Here is a 14,941-nt window from a genome sequence, read left to right on the forward strand (position 1 = left end):
TTACACAAGCTGTCATGCTTGTGCTTCTATCTCATGCAGTTATTCACACAAAGAAATATATATATATATATATATATATATATATATATATATATATATATATATATATTTTTTTTTTTTTATTTGCATAAATATGCATGTTTGATGGCTGCGAATATGTCTGGTGTGTAGAGCATGAGAATGTGTGTGTGCACAAGTGCGTGTGTGTGATTGCCCTGTTCCCTGTTGATTTCCTGTGGTTCAGACAGAGGTTTTGTATGTGCCAGACATATGGGTAAACGCTAGCATAGGACAGGATGTTGAAGTGTGCTGTCTCTCGTGCACTGTATCAGCTTAAATGCAGCATGATTGCACGCACGCATTTATATGCACCTGTGTGTTTTGAGAGTGCGTGCATGCATAGCTTGGTGTGTGTATAAAGGGGAGGGGGAAACGTTATGGAGCGTGAACATCAGGATGAGATTTTTGATGATGCATGCATAATATCAAATATATCTTGAAATAGTTTCCTCTCTGTTTTCTGTTTCTCTTAAACAATGCTGTAACAGCACTTTTTTTTTCTGCAGAATGCAGAAAGATATTATACAAGTGTGCATGCACGCAAATTACCATTCAGAGCTCTGGTTTATCTGATGCCATTGTTTCCAGAAGTGAAGGTGCAGTGTGTTCTGATCAGATTCTCACACACTGATAACAGAGAACACTGTGAGAAAGTGTAACACAGGACAGAACGCTGAGCTAAAGCAGCATGTCGAGACTAACTAGCTGGATGAAGGAAGAAAGAAAGAAGAGAGAGGGAGTCGGGGAGGAGGTATACTGAGGTTTCATGTGGGCTTTACTCACTTTCTTTTGTTTTATTGATGTTTTTTTTTTTGTGCGGCAACATTCTGGTGTGAAAACCTCAAGCATCTTTATCAGATCGTTTCTGATTAACGTCACGTGTTGAAGTCATCTCTGCTGAACGAGAGACCGAGAGTAAAAGAAAGAGTAACATAGAGAAGAACAAAAAGCAATGAAAGCAAGAAAAAATGAAATGGAAAAAGAGAGACATATAGAGGTGCGTGTTGATGTATCCTGCATGCACACACACACACACACACACACACACACACACACACACATATGGCTCTGTTTAGGCCAAATGAGCAGACAGAACATGTGTAACCATCTGGATGAGAGATAAGCCCCATAACAGCGCGTGTGTGTCTGTCTGATGTATTTACTGTATTAACACTGAGGATGTGCTCGAGTTTCCTGGTGAATATTGACTGAAGTGTTGATTTGTGTCTCTTCATGACACAGTTTCTCTGCTGATCTCATTGACCGAGACATAACAGATTCATAACAATCCACATGAGCCAACTTGTATCAAAGTTTTTAGTGGTTAAGGACAGAGCGAGAGGCTGAGGAAGCTGCAATAGCTCTACTGAATGAAATCCAAAGATAATACTCATTGGTCCTTGGTTAGATCTGTGTGACTCATGATGAGGAAATACTTATACTCCGTGATACAATACAAAACATTGTCCATGCATCAAAAATAAGCATTGCCTGAGTATGTGCCTTAGGTTTGTATTTTCCACTGATTAAAACATTCAACATTATAAAACTATAACAAGTGAAACTTAATGACCTGTGCATTAGAATGTAACAAATTCAGACATGGCTAATTAAATATTAGCACTCTGGCAATGCTTTCATTATTGTGACTCTCAATTCTACTATTTTACTATAACAGCATTCTGCTATTAGCCATAGCTCTACAGAGCTTTGCGTTTTCATCTGGTCCTACTGACTGGCACAGAAGGATAATTCAGTATATGGCACATTTGGCACACTAACATTTTGGTTCACCACTCACTGGCTGTCAGCTTTTACCTTACCGCAAAGCCAAAGTTCTACCTCACGCCCAACCTTAAAGATTTGGGGGAATTTTCCACTTCCTGCTTACTGATGACAGAAGCCATTACTCTTTATCTCAAGCTAATATTTTTTTTATTTATTTATTTATATCAGCATTTTTAAACCATTATTCTGAGGGTAGCCTACTTTTTAAAGGTCCATGGAACTGAAATGCTGATTGTTTTCTAATTAGGTTAACGTTGTATGAGTAATTGCGGTTACCAATGCCAGAATATCTCCCCTTTTTGTATGGAGTGGGCGGAGCTTAACACGATCAGGAGGTTTCACTTCAAGCAGGAGCCACATCTGATAGCTGATTAAAGGCCAAGATGAACTGATTAAACATGTGGAATCAGGTGTGACTTAATAGGTTGGAACCAGTGGCAGCTCATCCATAGGGGTAGGTGAAAGAGAGCCCCACCATTTATATCAGCCATTCAACCAATGTTAATCTTCAAAAGTCATTGAATTACTAATTAACTCTTAGTGACTAATGATTTAAAAAATGTTGCTAATTAACAGATATAAGCCAATATTCCATTAATTTGTGCACCTTTCTAGATTTCTAGTTGCACAATCATGAGTCAGCGAGCTCACTGCCCCATTTACCTCCATAGTAGGAAATGCAACAAACACTAAGAGTATTGGGGAAAGAGTCACTCTGTCCCATGCTCAGGGGAGGACCAGGAACTGGAACAGTTAGTGGCATCATACTTGTTTTATAGCAATAAAATGAAATTAACTCTAATAAAGTGCAGAAAGTGTGTAAATGATGTACAGAACCATTTCTATTTTAAGATACTGTATATTGCAAAGATCGGGGGAGGGAAAGGGCGATTTGTCCATACATCAGAAATCCATGGTGAGCTTTTTTGCCCACACAAAGAAAAAAAAAAAAAAAAAAAAAAAAGAAAGAAAAAATGTGTCTCCCTTTTCCATTGCCCAAATTTTATAGGCTAGTTTCTGGTCTTTTATGTGGCTTTTGTGATGTAGTTGTGTTGGAAATTTTGCTGAAACCTGGCAAACCCGGTTACTGATATTGTACTGTGTTCATCTTGCACATGGGAAATACACCTGTTGTATGAAACTCAACAGTTGAACAAAGGTACATCTAAAACCGCTCAAAATGAGCTGCTAGACTGTACGCTGGATGACTGTATGTTGTCGACTCTCAGCTGCCCATTACAGGGCTACTCTAATAATTCACCAGATATTAGCCTAGTCTAGTGTGATAGTCCCTCGGCTATGTCATTATTATTGTTGGAAGTTGCTACGATAGATATTACAGGAATATTTTATTATAGCCCCAGCCCTGATTCGAGCATGATATGATTATTTTGCAGCTAATACGATCTTGTTGAGCACTGTTATTCTGAGTCTCTAAGACAAAAGAAGCATTTGTTTTATTAAGGGTTTAACAGCGAGTTAAAGAGTTTTTAACATCCTACTTGGAACGCTTTCTGATCGTGAAACTCTCATGAGACGTTGTAGGGTTATAAATAGAACCTTTATGGGTTTTCCCAGAGGAACAACCGAAGACTATACTTTTTTTTTGAGTGTAGCAGGTAAATCTAGGCATACAGTGTCAGGTCATCCGAAATCTCAAACTGCATTTCCCAACAGACATCACAGCCTACAACTATGGCTGCCATGGACTTCAATTCCCAGAACCCTCACACTTCTGCATTGTCAATCACTGGACTTTTCATAAGGCTCACCTGTCGCTAATCACACACTCTCACACTCACTCTATAAAAGAGACTTTATCTCACTCACAGTTTGTGAAGTATACACTTAGTATTGTTCCTGTACACCTGACGTTACCAAGTCTGGTTTTGTATTTGCTGGTCTGGTTTTGACCTCGATTGTTGTTTGTCATTTCTCATTTCTGGTTTTCCTGATTCAGTCTGTTTGCCCATCGCCTGACCAGTGCCTGCTGTCTGATTCTGTACCTGCCTGTCCATTTGGATCTGTTTGCCTGTGTGTATATTAAACTGTTTTACTTGCATCTGCATCTGTGCTTCCCTCCATTATGTGACACACGGAGGGAACATACAGACCGACAAAGTCCTTAAAAATATCTCAAAAGATGATGCACACAATGTGTAGTTTGTGCACGGATGAAGTGTATATACACTTGAATGTACGTACAGCAATCTGTACATTACACCAACACAGACTGTAAATCAACAATTCTCAGTAAGTCAAATGTGCACAAGTTCCGATACACACACTTAAACTTTGGGTTCTGTGGAAGTTAAGATCATTTTTTAAAACATTTTAAGAAAAGAAAAACTATGACTCGATGCCCAGCCACAAGCAGATTGCATTCTGGGTAGTGATCAGACCACAGCTCGAGAGACGAGTGTTCCACAAGCATGTGTCTGTGTGTAAATGTGTGTGTTCCATGGTAAAGCATGCGGTGGATGTGACCTGGTTTCATATTTGCCCAATGTTCTCATCTCCAAACACAAAGGTTGGTCTCAGTTTAGCTACGATGAGAAGAGGGAAAATCTGAGATTGTGTGTGTGAGAATAAGGTGAATGAGTGCGAGAACGAACAGGAAACTACCTGGTTTTTACACAGTCCTGGTTTGATTTTTTTACTGATAAGGTCAATTTGAATGTTCTAATAAGCAGTGAAACAGATAAGCATGTGCCAATGTTTTGTTTAAAATGAGAATGCAGGCTTTGTAGCTGTTCTATGATCCTTGTGATTACAGTTTTCTACACACTCACATGTTTGCTGTCAAGACTTTGCTTACAACTTCAGATGAAATCCGAGAAAATCACTGTGGTTATATTTTTGTGTGTGAGGTCAGGCTGATATACAACATCAGTAGTTATGACAAATCATGTGTCAGAGCACAATTGGAAAAAATCCAACTCTTTAGAAAGTGATTCAGTGAATGAGTGACTAGGTGAGGCTCTGGTGAGTGTGTGTGTGTTTGTGTTTGTGTTTGAGAGAGAGAGAGAGAGAGAGACCAAAACCCATCATCTGTGAAGTGCACATAATATGGTATGTGGTAACTGTGTGTGTGTGTGTGTGTGTGTGCATGCAATTCTCTTCATCTCTACCTCATGTTCATTATCATGTTGAATGAGGTGAGATTGAGACAGGGTTAAATATCGTAGTCTTCCTGTTCCCCAGCTGTAAAACCTCCCCTCATTTCTCACTCTCTCTTTCTTCTGTTTCCCCCCTTCACTTTTCTCTTTTCATCTTTCACACACTCGTATCACAAAGGACAGCAGAGCAGATCACTGCGGAAGGTTAAAACTTATATACTTGCCCAGCTACAGTCTAAAAGGCTGAGTCTGCAAGCAAGAACTGTTTTTATTCATTTAAATATCAAAACTACTACATTTTCTGGGATACTGATGACTGTTATACCACTGCACTGGTCAGAAGGTGTTGATTAATTTTCTAAAACAGCAGCTCTAACAATAGCGCCAGACAAATCACAGGTTGATATTAATTTTTCTATAGTGACAACTTACACAGGGACTTGTGCGTAAACAGACATGGTGAAGAAGAGAAGAGATGTTTATTTAATATTCTTGGAAGGAGTCTCCAGTGTCAGCTCTTTATAACAGTCAGAGGTAAAGCTGTAACTTTACGGTTCTAACACGGGAAAGTCTTCAGGATGGAGGGATTTCTCTGTAACATGACAAGCTGCTTTTTTTTTATCTTGTTAACTTCAAGAGAAAGACAAGAGGATGGGAACCGTGGGAACTGCAAAAGCAAGTGATGTACACAATGTTACACAACATTAATTGTAACTATAAACAGATAAAAAAGTAAACATTTGCCAGTATAGGAACTGATAAACAAGGACAGATTGCAAATTTGAGCACTTCATACAAGTTTGAATATTGATTACATTCAGTTTTATACAAATCAAGTTAGAAATTGTATGACCCCTAACATGCTGACTCTCTTTTCATACAAACTGATCTGTTGGAATTTTCCCTGGCACTTTTTTTAAGGCTAGTGTGAGAGTGTGAATAATTTGCAATAGTTATCTAAGAGTCTGTATCTCTTACATGCTTCTCAATGCCAACTGTCGACTCCTAATAATCTGCAAAGTAGCACAGACTCAAGTATTTATTTGGAAGCTATTTCCATGTGAGGCTGAATCTAATCCAGGCCTATTGTTGAGCAGTTGAGGATAAATGGACTTAACCTTCTGATCACTGGCACAGAACCCTAACTGCTGAGATACCACTGTGAACCTCTTCCTAACTCCTGATGAACAGATAATGAGCTGTATTGCTCAGACCTACTTAGCTGTCGAGCTCACAAAATGAATTTCGCAGAGTTTATGTCTGTGGTAGTCTTCTCTTTGTGTCAGGTTAGCCGCTTACACTTAGAAGCATCATATTTTTGAAGCTACTTAGATTTTATTGCTTTAACAGTGCGGATGAATCGCTCTGTCTTTCTCTTTCATTCTCTGACCACAGTGTTGATGTTGGTTCCCACGCTTTCCTCCTGCCTGCTTCAAATAGGCCCTGAGAAAAGTGCAACCAGCGCACACAGGCTTGTAAACCTGCGTACATACATATACACAGCTACAGACATAGACATACAAAACAATATGAGGTCTCACGTTACAGGCACAACAAGACACAATTATTAGCTTAGCAACTGATCATGAGCTTGCATGCACTTTGACACGTCTCCAGTGATAGGAAACCACGTTCATATTTACTACAGGAGTGAAAATCAATCTTCTTTTTCATTCACTGTGTGCTATTATGAACTGTGCTGCTGTAAACACACCTGTGTTTAAATTTTTTCACAGTTTGACTCACAGCTCTGAGCTGTTGATCTCCATTTTCTCCCCGTTTCACAGTCTGTAGCAGTCCAGCGCTAAATATCCAGACCAACAATTGACAAAAATTTTTTTGCATCTTGCGTGACCTTCCAGTCTTGTAACAGGGCTGTTTACACATATTTTCACACAATGTTGTCAACTATGGCAGCTACACACTTTCTGTCTCCCTCTCTCTCTCTCTCTCTTTCTCTTTCTCTGTGTCTCTGTCATGGAGACAGGTGCTTTGCTGAGGCCCTGTGGTTGTGGTTGGAGGCTTTGCTTCTTCTCTGCGAATGAGGGGAACTGTGTGTATGTGTGTGAGAATGTGTGTGTGTGAAAGAGAGAGAGACAGAGAGGGAGAGAGGGAGAGAGTTTGAGAGAGAGAGAGAGAGAGAGAGAGTTTTGCAGAGTACAACGTGCGGAATTCTGCATCGGTTGACATTCACGCAGACACTACTTTCGTGACAAGCTCAGATCTGGTTTCCGTCTGTGAGATGTGTGGGTGTCTGTGAACCTCTCTCTCACTCCCCCTCTCTCTCTCTCTCCCCCTCTCTCTTTCTTTTGCAGTGTGTGTATATACTTATACAAAAAAAGCATCTTCTTATAGTAGGGAAAGTGCATCCTTGAAATCGGCATAAAGTCTCTACATACTCAGACTTTTAGAAGAAAAAATGTGAAGAAGTGTTGTTGTTATTGTTGTTTTATACAGTTAATAGAAAATATTATCAAAATGGTCAAGACGTTCTATGAAGGTTAGCACAATATTTCTGCATTATAAGTTACACAACTGGACCTTTAAGGACGTTAAAACCACTTTAAGTTTGCATTAGCATTGTTTGTCTCTCCACTGAGGTTTGTCTGTCCATTTCAGCTTTCTGTCAATTTTTAGTGCATTTCTGACTCCATAGTTTGAAAAGGTTGTGTATTTAGCATATTTATGATTACTTCCTGGTTAGTGATATTCATAAGCTTCATTATGTTTTGACTATTTCCTGTTAAGTCGTATTTCTTGAGTTAGTCATTGTATGCAAAATTGACATCTTTGCAAGTGAAAATATCTTGAATATAGTTAAATTTATCTAGAAAGTCCAAACCAAATATAAGATTATTAAACCTATTTTTAGACTTTTTTTTTTTTTTACTAATTTCAAGCTTTACATTTTCTAGAAATAACTGCTATCTACCAGTAGAAGAAGACTACTTCAAGCTTAAAATGAGTAAAAGTCTAAAAAAAAATTCAAAGTCTAACAATATATTTCCACTTGCTAAGAGGTAAAGTTTTCTGCAGTGTTCCCCTTTGATTGCATGTGAAACTACGCTGACAGTTGAGGAAAAAAAATGCCTAATATGAAGGCAAATGCAAAAACTAGTAATTTCCAAGGACAATGGTAAAGTCCAGATGATGAGGCTGCGCTATAAAGTCTGGGTGTGAATAATGGTGGTTGGTGTTTTATTTGGTTTGTTTAGTTAAATTCAGATCATGTGATTGTTGGGAGGCAGGAGGGTGTTGACGAGCCTGGTAGTAGTGATATCTTTGTTTGGTATCTATTCAATATACTTTGTTTGGTATGACACAATTCTGGTAGCTTTGCAGATGCAGCAATTTTGGTAAGTAGACTCCAATGGTGCTCTCTGTTGTTTCATTGTAGGGCCTTGCAATATGTTACAATTCCCATACGCTCTTGGTAAAAAGGTACAAACTCTTGTCACTGAGTTGGTACCCAAAGGGAGGAACATCATTAAGGTACACAACTGAACCAAAAAGACAGCTTTTGTACTTTTGTTTGTTTTTACAGTACCTGAACAGTACCTTTATTTCTAGGACAGGGAGGTTTGCTCCACTCTGTCACCACAGGAAAGGGAGACATCAAGGCTTTTTTTGTTAAGGCAGGTAGTCTTGAAGGTCCCACTGATGACTTGTTCAATATTCAAGCCAACGTACTTAGAGCAGATGTCTGTGCACATCAGTGTCTCTACAGTGGCGCCATTGATGTGCAGTGGAAAGTGACCGCTGTGAGTAAAGGCAACAATAATATATTTTGTTTTGACCACATTAAGAAGCAGAATTGTTGTGTCTATATCAGTCTGCAAGCTGCTCCATTTCTTATCTGTATGCTGACTCATCATTGTTGCTAATTAGCTGCACAATGTGTCATCAGAAAACTCGACGATGTGATTCCAGCAATGCTTTTCAGCAGTCGTGAGTCAGCCATGTGAACAGCAAGGGGTCCAAGTATACGGCCCTGGGAGACTCCAGTGCTCACTGTGGTGGTGCTGGTGGTGAAAAAAGGTCTGCCAGTCAAAAAGTTCTAGGGGAAGAATTTCCCTATCAGTGTCTGTTGCGTGACGCTGAATTGAAGTCATTGAAGAGCATTTTCATTTTCACTGCTGGGTCCTTGAGCAAGGCCCTCAACCATCAACTGCTCTGTTGTAGCTCGGGATAAGGGTGCCTGCTAAATGCCATAAGTGTAAATATGTGATATAATGTTACCATCTTAGCACATCCTGATTTGGTCATTTTATTCCACTCTTCCTTGCAAAAATGCTCCAGATTGCCAGGGGATCTCCTATGCACAGACCTCTTCAAGTCATTCCACAGGTTTACAATAGGATTTTGTTCTGGGCTCTGAGTGGGCCATTCCAAAACATTGATCTTCTTCTGAAGCCTCTCCTTTGCTGACTTGGATTTGTGCTTTGGGTCTTCATCGTGCTGGAAGGTGAAATTTTTATTCATCTTCAACTGTGCCAAAATAGATTGGTATTTGGAGCTATCCATGATTCCCTCGACCTTGACTAGAGCCCCAGTCCCAGCTGAAGAGAAGCAGCCCCATAGCATGATGCTGTCACCACCATGCTTCACTTGTGAGTATGGTGTTCTTTTTTGTTTTTATTGTTTTTGTGCCAAAAATATCTTTTAAAATGATACCAAAAAAAGTTCAAAAAGGGCCACCCTACCCTATAGCCCAGACCTGAAGAATCTATCTATCTATCTACCTATCTATCTATCTATCTATAGATAGATAGATCCTCCCTTGAACTTCCTCATTCTGTAGTGTTGGAACCTGAAATGGACTTAATTGGGATTATGTCATGAATCTACACAAAATTACCCATAATACTGAAATATCAATATATTGATTATGAAAAATTTATATAGTTTGCAAAATTAATTACAAAAAAAGTAAAAGTATTCACCTACAGTATCGTCAACCCACTAAATTCACATCATTAGCTGAACAGAGTGGACGTGTGTGCAATTAAGGTCTCACATGATCTCAATATAAAGTTCCTGTTCCAGGAAGCCCTCAGAGTTTGTTAGAGAACACACCTAAACAAACAGCATCATAAACACCAAGAATCTATCAAAACAATTCTGAGACAGTTCAGGAAAGGTATTTTTAAAAAATCTAAAAAATATCCCAAACTTTAAACACCATTAAATCCGTTATTAAAATATGAAACGCATATAGCACAACCGTGAGAAGGCTGTCCAGCAAAAGTCAGCGATTGGGTAATTATCATAGTATTGGGCATTATCATATCGCCTACTAACTGTTATTTCTAATGCAGAATGTAATACCTGATTTAGAAAAGCAATGATTAAAAAACAGTTTTTTGAATCTTTTCCAGCTGACATTTACCTATGTCTCTGTCTGACAGATATAATGATTCATGGAAAAACCCGCAGATACTTCATGAGAACATTGAATCCACTGAGGCTCCCTCAGCGAGCATGGGTGAGTCACGATTTACATAATGAAAAAACGAATGAGCAAGTGAGTAAACTAATGCACTGATGGGGTGAGGAGAGAACGAGAGAAAGAGAGAGATGAATCAGTATGTTTGAGGACTGCAGCCAACAGCGTGGCTCCCTCATAGACCCTTGGTTTGAGAATGAGAAAAACAGCACATCCATCACACACACTCACAAACACACATAGACAATTGTACACACAGTTGTTGAATATTAGACGAAATCTCTTAAAAGCTTAAAGCTTAAACCTGTCCCTTACACTGACCATTACACTTAGTCTGGTGTGAGGCCTGCCACCAATCCTTTTTACTGATCATTTTTTTCTCTTGGCTTTTGCGAAATGATTAGGGTCATTCACACGTTTACTTGCTCTCTCACAACACCACCACTGAAATTTCGCACTAATCATTAAAATAAACTTCACACTTCACAAATAAGTTGCTTGTCTCTGATGGGCATCAGTGAGAATCTCAGGCCGAAGACTGCAAAAGGAAAGAGCTGACTTAAAATAAAAGCCACAGTGTCTGTGTGATTTTCCTGTTGACAATCGAATGAGATTAAGACAGACTGCATCAGATCTTCTTTACTTCCTGTATCAAGTCTTATGCACAAAATCATGTCTGTGTAAAAGTGTGTGAATGTGTGTGACTGAGACAGATCTGTATCAATTCCTGTTTTGCTGAGGCATCTGCCAAATTTTGCAGACATTAAAAAACTCCACAGTCTCGCATCAGCAGCAAAACAATCCCATTTTCGAGAGAGCTCGCAGACAATATGTGTGTGTGTGTGTGTGTGTGTGTGTGTGTGTTTCAGAGACAGCAGAAGTGAGAAACGGTTCAGTAGTGTGAGTGCTGCCTTTTCCGGTCTGGATGTTGTGGTGAGGCCTGTCTGTGTACGCGGCTCTCACGCAAAGGCCTGGCCGTTTTTGCGCTACTCAGATGCAGAAGCAGGAAGTGAAACACGTACGGAGGAAGTCGTTTGGTTTTTTGATGGCTATTGACGTGGTTTCGCCACTTCTCTCATTAGAGATGGCTGCTGTGGGAAAAAGGGCTGAGACTATTTAATTTGCAGTGGAATACCACACTTTTGGTGAACATTGCCATCTTAATGTGAATTTGTGTATGTGTGTGCTTGTGCGTGAACATAGAAGCAATCGATTAAAAATATCACATAAAAATGCTATTATCATGCATTGCTGTTGAAGCTCATGTCCACTACTCACTTCTTTACACTAAAAGAAGAGCAGCATTGTCATCCCATGTGAATAGACAGTATTGTAATATTACGGTGGTGGTGAAGCCCTGTCACCATCACCCACACTAACCTAAGATTTGCCACACTCCTGTGCTTCCCACAGTGGCTGAATCAATGTGGTAAAACCCAGTATGGTCGCTGTAGTTTGGTTATTAAAAGCCACTCGCATTCCCCACATTCACTCATTTCTGTCAGGAGAAGTGAATATGAGCTTCATACAGCATCAGGACTGATGTCTCAGAATGCTGTTCAGGACACAAGCTCTCCTGGACCAGGGGTGGCCATTTTATAAGCAGACAATTATTACAGCAAAGTGAAAAAGTGCAGTTAGCATGATGTAAGCAGGTGCCTCTAAGCGCTTTTCAGTCCCAGGTACTGAATGCTAAGCACTGCAGATTTTCTTTTTCCCCAACCTGAAATGCTAATAACTGCAGCTCTGACAGTAGTTACATTGTCGTTTCTGAGACTTGTATGCCAGACATTCCACAAACACAGATTTAAAAACATGTTATTGTTGATGTGGTGAAGTTTTCCATGAGGAGATGTTCATTTAGCATTTAAGGAAGGAGCCTTTGCAACTTTTCAAAACAGGAAAATCTTCAGGACTGAGAGGTTTGGAGTTTCTCAGTAACATGACAAGTGATATTTTTAACTTTAAAAAGAGGCTGGTGAAGGAACGACTGTTTATAATTGATATAAATGATAATAGGAACTAAAATATTTTGCAGAAGTTTCACATTACATGTAACTATAAAAATAAAAAGTATGATGCGTTTTTCTTTAATAAATGAAAAAAAGGTTAGTGCTGGCAGATTGTTCTGGTATAAGACAAATAAAACTCATCAGGACATGCCGCTAGAGGAGAATAATCATCTTTGATAAAGAACACTGTGTGGAAGGTGCAGATAGCCAGTGAGCTCGTAATTACTTTTACTATTATTTTGAGATCAGCTCTGGCAGATTTGGATATTTGACTCCTTCTCGTGGGAGTTGGCCTTCCCTCCAGACTACAGATCATTACTGCACCTGTATTTGTGCGACTACAGAGCCTTGGTTTGATTTTCCATTGAGGTTTCGGTCAGTGTGAGCGTCCAAATATTTTAAATGATTTTTGTTTCCGTGGACAGCCAGTGTATTTTATTCTCAGGTTCTGACATGTTGTCACAGAGCTTCGGTTTATGGTTTGGACAAACCAGTCTCGGTTTTCCCTCATCAGAGGACACTAATGTCAATTGATTATCAAATTTTAGAACCCCGAGCAGGAAGGGAGGGAGAGTCAAAGAGGGAGAGGAGGAGACACAGAGACCGAGAGAGAAATCCGGTCCTGCTGTCGCACCACTATGGAGCAGTTCGCGGTCATCTGCCTTGTACAGAGTTTCATAGACACAATGTATCTTAAAGCAAGATGGAATTTCATACAGGCATGATGGCTGTGTTTTTCCCCTCTTCACTGAACTCTTTCACATTCTCTCTCTCTCTCTCTGAGATCTTTTGTCCTAGGTCTGGCTTTTAGGTCTTATTAAAAACACAAAAACTGTCCAGATTAACTCAGGAACACAGTGCACTAGTTTAATGCTGCAAACTAGTTTCAATGGCTGATGCCAAGCAAGATGCTCAAAAAGGCTTCAGGATGTTTATCTCTCTTCTTTAGTGTGATGGTGTGGTATGGCTGCAAATCTGTCGCCAGCCACAGTTACAACAAAGGCTTGTGATGTAGTGATGTGTGAATTTACCCAGAGATCAGTAAACCACAGTGCGATGCTCTTTTCCCATGCCATCAGCCTCCTACTATGTTGTGTTGAGAAAGAAAAACTGCAAAAATGCACATCCTACATTCTACATCACATTCACAGCATCAGACTAAGTCAAGTAAATGTATCAAAAAGTATTTTATAATTAATTAATAAATGCTGTGAAAATATAAGAAATGTATATTAAATGCTTATTATTATTTTTACTATTATTATTATTATTATTATTATTATTATTATTATTATCGAATAAATTATTTTTTTATCAATTTAAAATTATTAAATCATTATTAAAGTGATATTAAAACAGACACAATCTTACAACCTCAAGAAAAGACACACAAATCATTCAGCAAACGGGTTTCTTTGGGGTTCTTTGGATAGATAAGTTTAAAAAAAAATCTAAGATTGTAGCACTATGGTGGATCCTCTGGTGGATCTTATAAAAGTCCTATGTAGAGTCCTCCAACAGAGGGTTCTAAGAAGAACCAGTTCATAAAATGTTTCATGTACAGCCTGTTTAGAAAGCACTCCGATTAGAAACCACAGATAACACAACTTATTGATGCAGCGTATGTTGTTTAGAAAAGTAGAAATAGTTCTGCCTAGTACCATTAACTATCAAAAAAATACCTGAGAAGCTTTTCTCTGAAAGAGTGAAGTCAATTCCTAAATATACTCAATCAATAATCATGTCTGACATTTGTTACTTAGATTTGCACTGGAGCTATGAGACTAATGTAGCTTTCAGATAATGAAAGCTTATAGCCACCATTTTAACTAAATGCTTACATCATTACGTAGCTGGAGTTTAGTATCTCAAACAGATTTACTAATGTGGTTTCTCACCATCTGTGACACAATGTTTTCTATAAAAATGGACAAAAGGACGTTGCAATTCTAAAAACAGCAGCGGCCATCTTGAATCTCTTTCTTCCTGTGCACTTAGAATGGTATCTCTGCACAAGCCTCAGATTCTGGTAAAAGGTGAGTTTCTACACAGAAACCATTAAACCACAGTGTGATGCTTTTTTTCCCATGCCAGCAGCCTCCTACTCTCACTCTGCTGTTCACAGTTTTTGTTTGACGGTGTAAACCACATAATCCTCGATTAAAATGTACGCTGAATTGTACGTCACTGATTTGGTTGAGTCAAATGTGATGATTTAGGCCTGTTTACATGATGCTAATCTTATGGCTTTATACTTTCCTCTACTTGTGAACAACATTAGCCTCGTAGCTACAGTGCAAAACTGAAGAAGCAAACTATGGGCTCACCAAAAAAAGATCTTTGCTAATCAGTTAGATTTGGGATGCATGAAACATAATTTGTTTCTGTATATCGATTATATATAGAAAGAATGTCAAAAGGAAAGTAGATTATGGGAAGTAATTGTTAAATTATAACAAACATATAACTACAACTACCAGCCGTTGGTGCCGTGACCCATTTTCAACAGGATTGAG

General features: G+C 39.0%; 1 long non-coding RNA gene across 1 annotated transcript in view; it reads left to right on the forward strand.

Moving 5' to 3' along the window:
• The first annotated feature begins 6,913 nt into the window (after positions 1-6,913).
• Positions 6,914-14,941, forward strand: part of LOC117596843 (uncharacterized) — a 28,113-nt gene continuing 20,085 nt past the window's right edge. Inside the window, exons 1-2 of the long non-coding RNA XR_008301397.1 lie at positions 6,914-9,577; positions 10,376-10,452. This is a non-coding gene — a long non-coding RNA (uncharacterized LOC117596843). The remainder of the gene's footprint in view (positions 9,578-10,375; positions 10,453-14,941) is intronic.

This window comes from Pangasianodon hypophthalmus, chromosome 3 (assembly GCF_027358585.1).
Source record: "Pangasianodon hypophthalmus isolate fPanHyp1 chromosome 3, fPanHyp1.pri, whole genome shotgun sequence".
In the NCBI taxonomy this organism is placed as follows: domain Eukaryota; kingdom Metazoa; phylum Chordata; class Actinopteri; order Siluriformes; family Pangasiidae; genus Pangasianodon; species Pangasianodon hypophthalmus.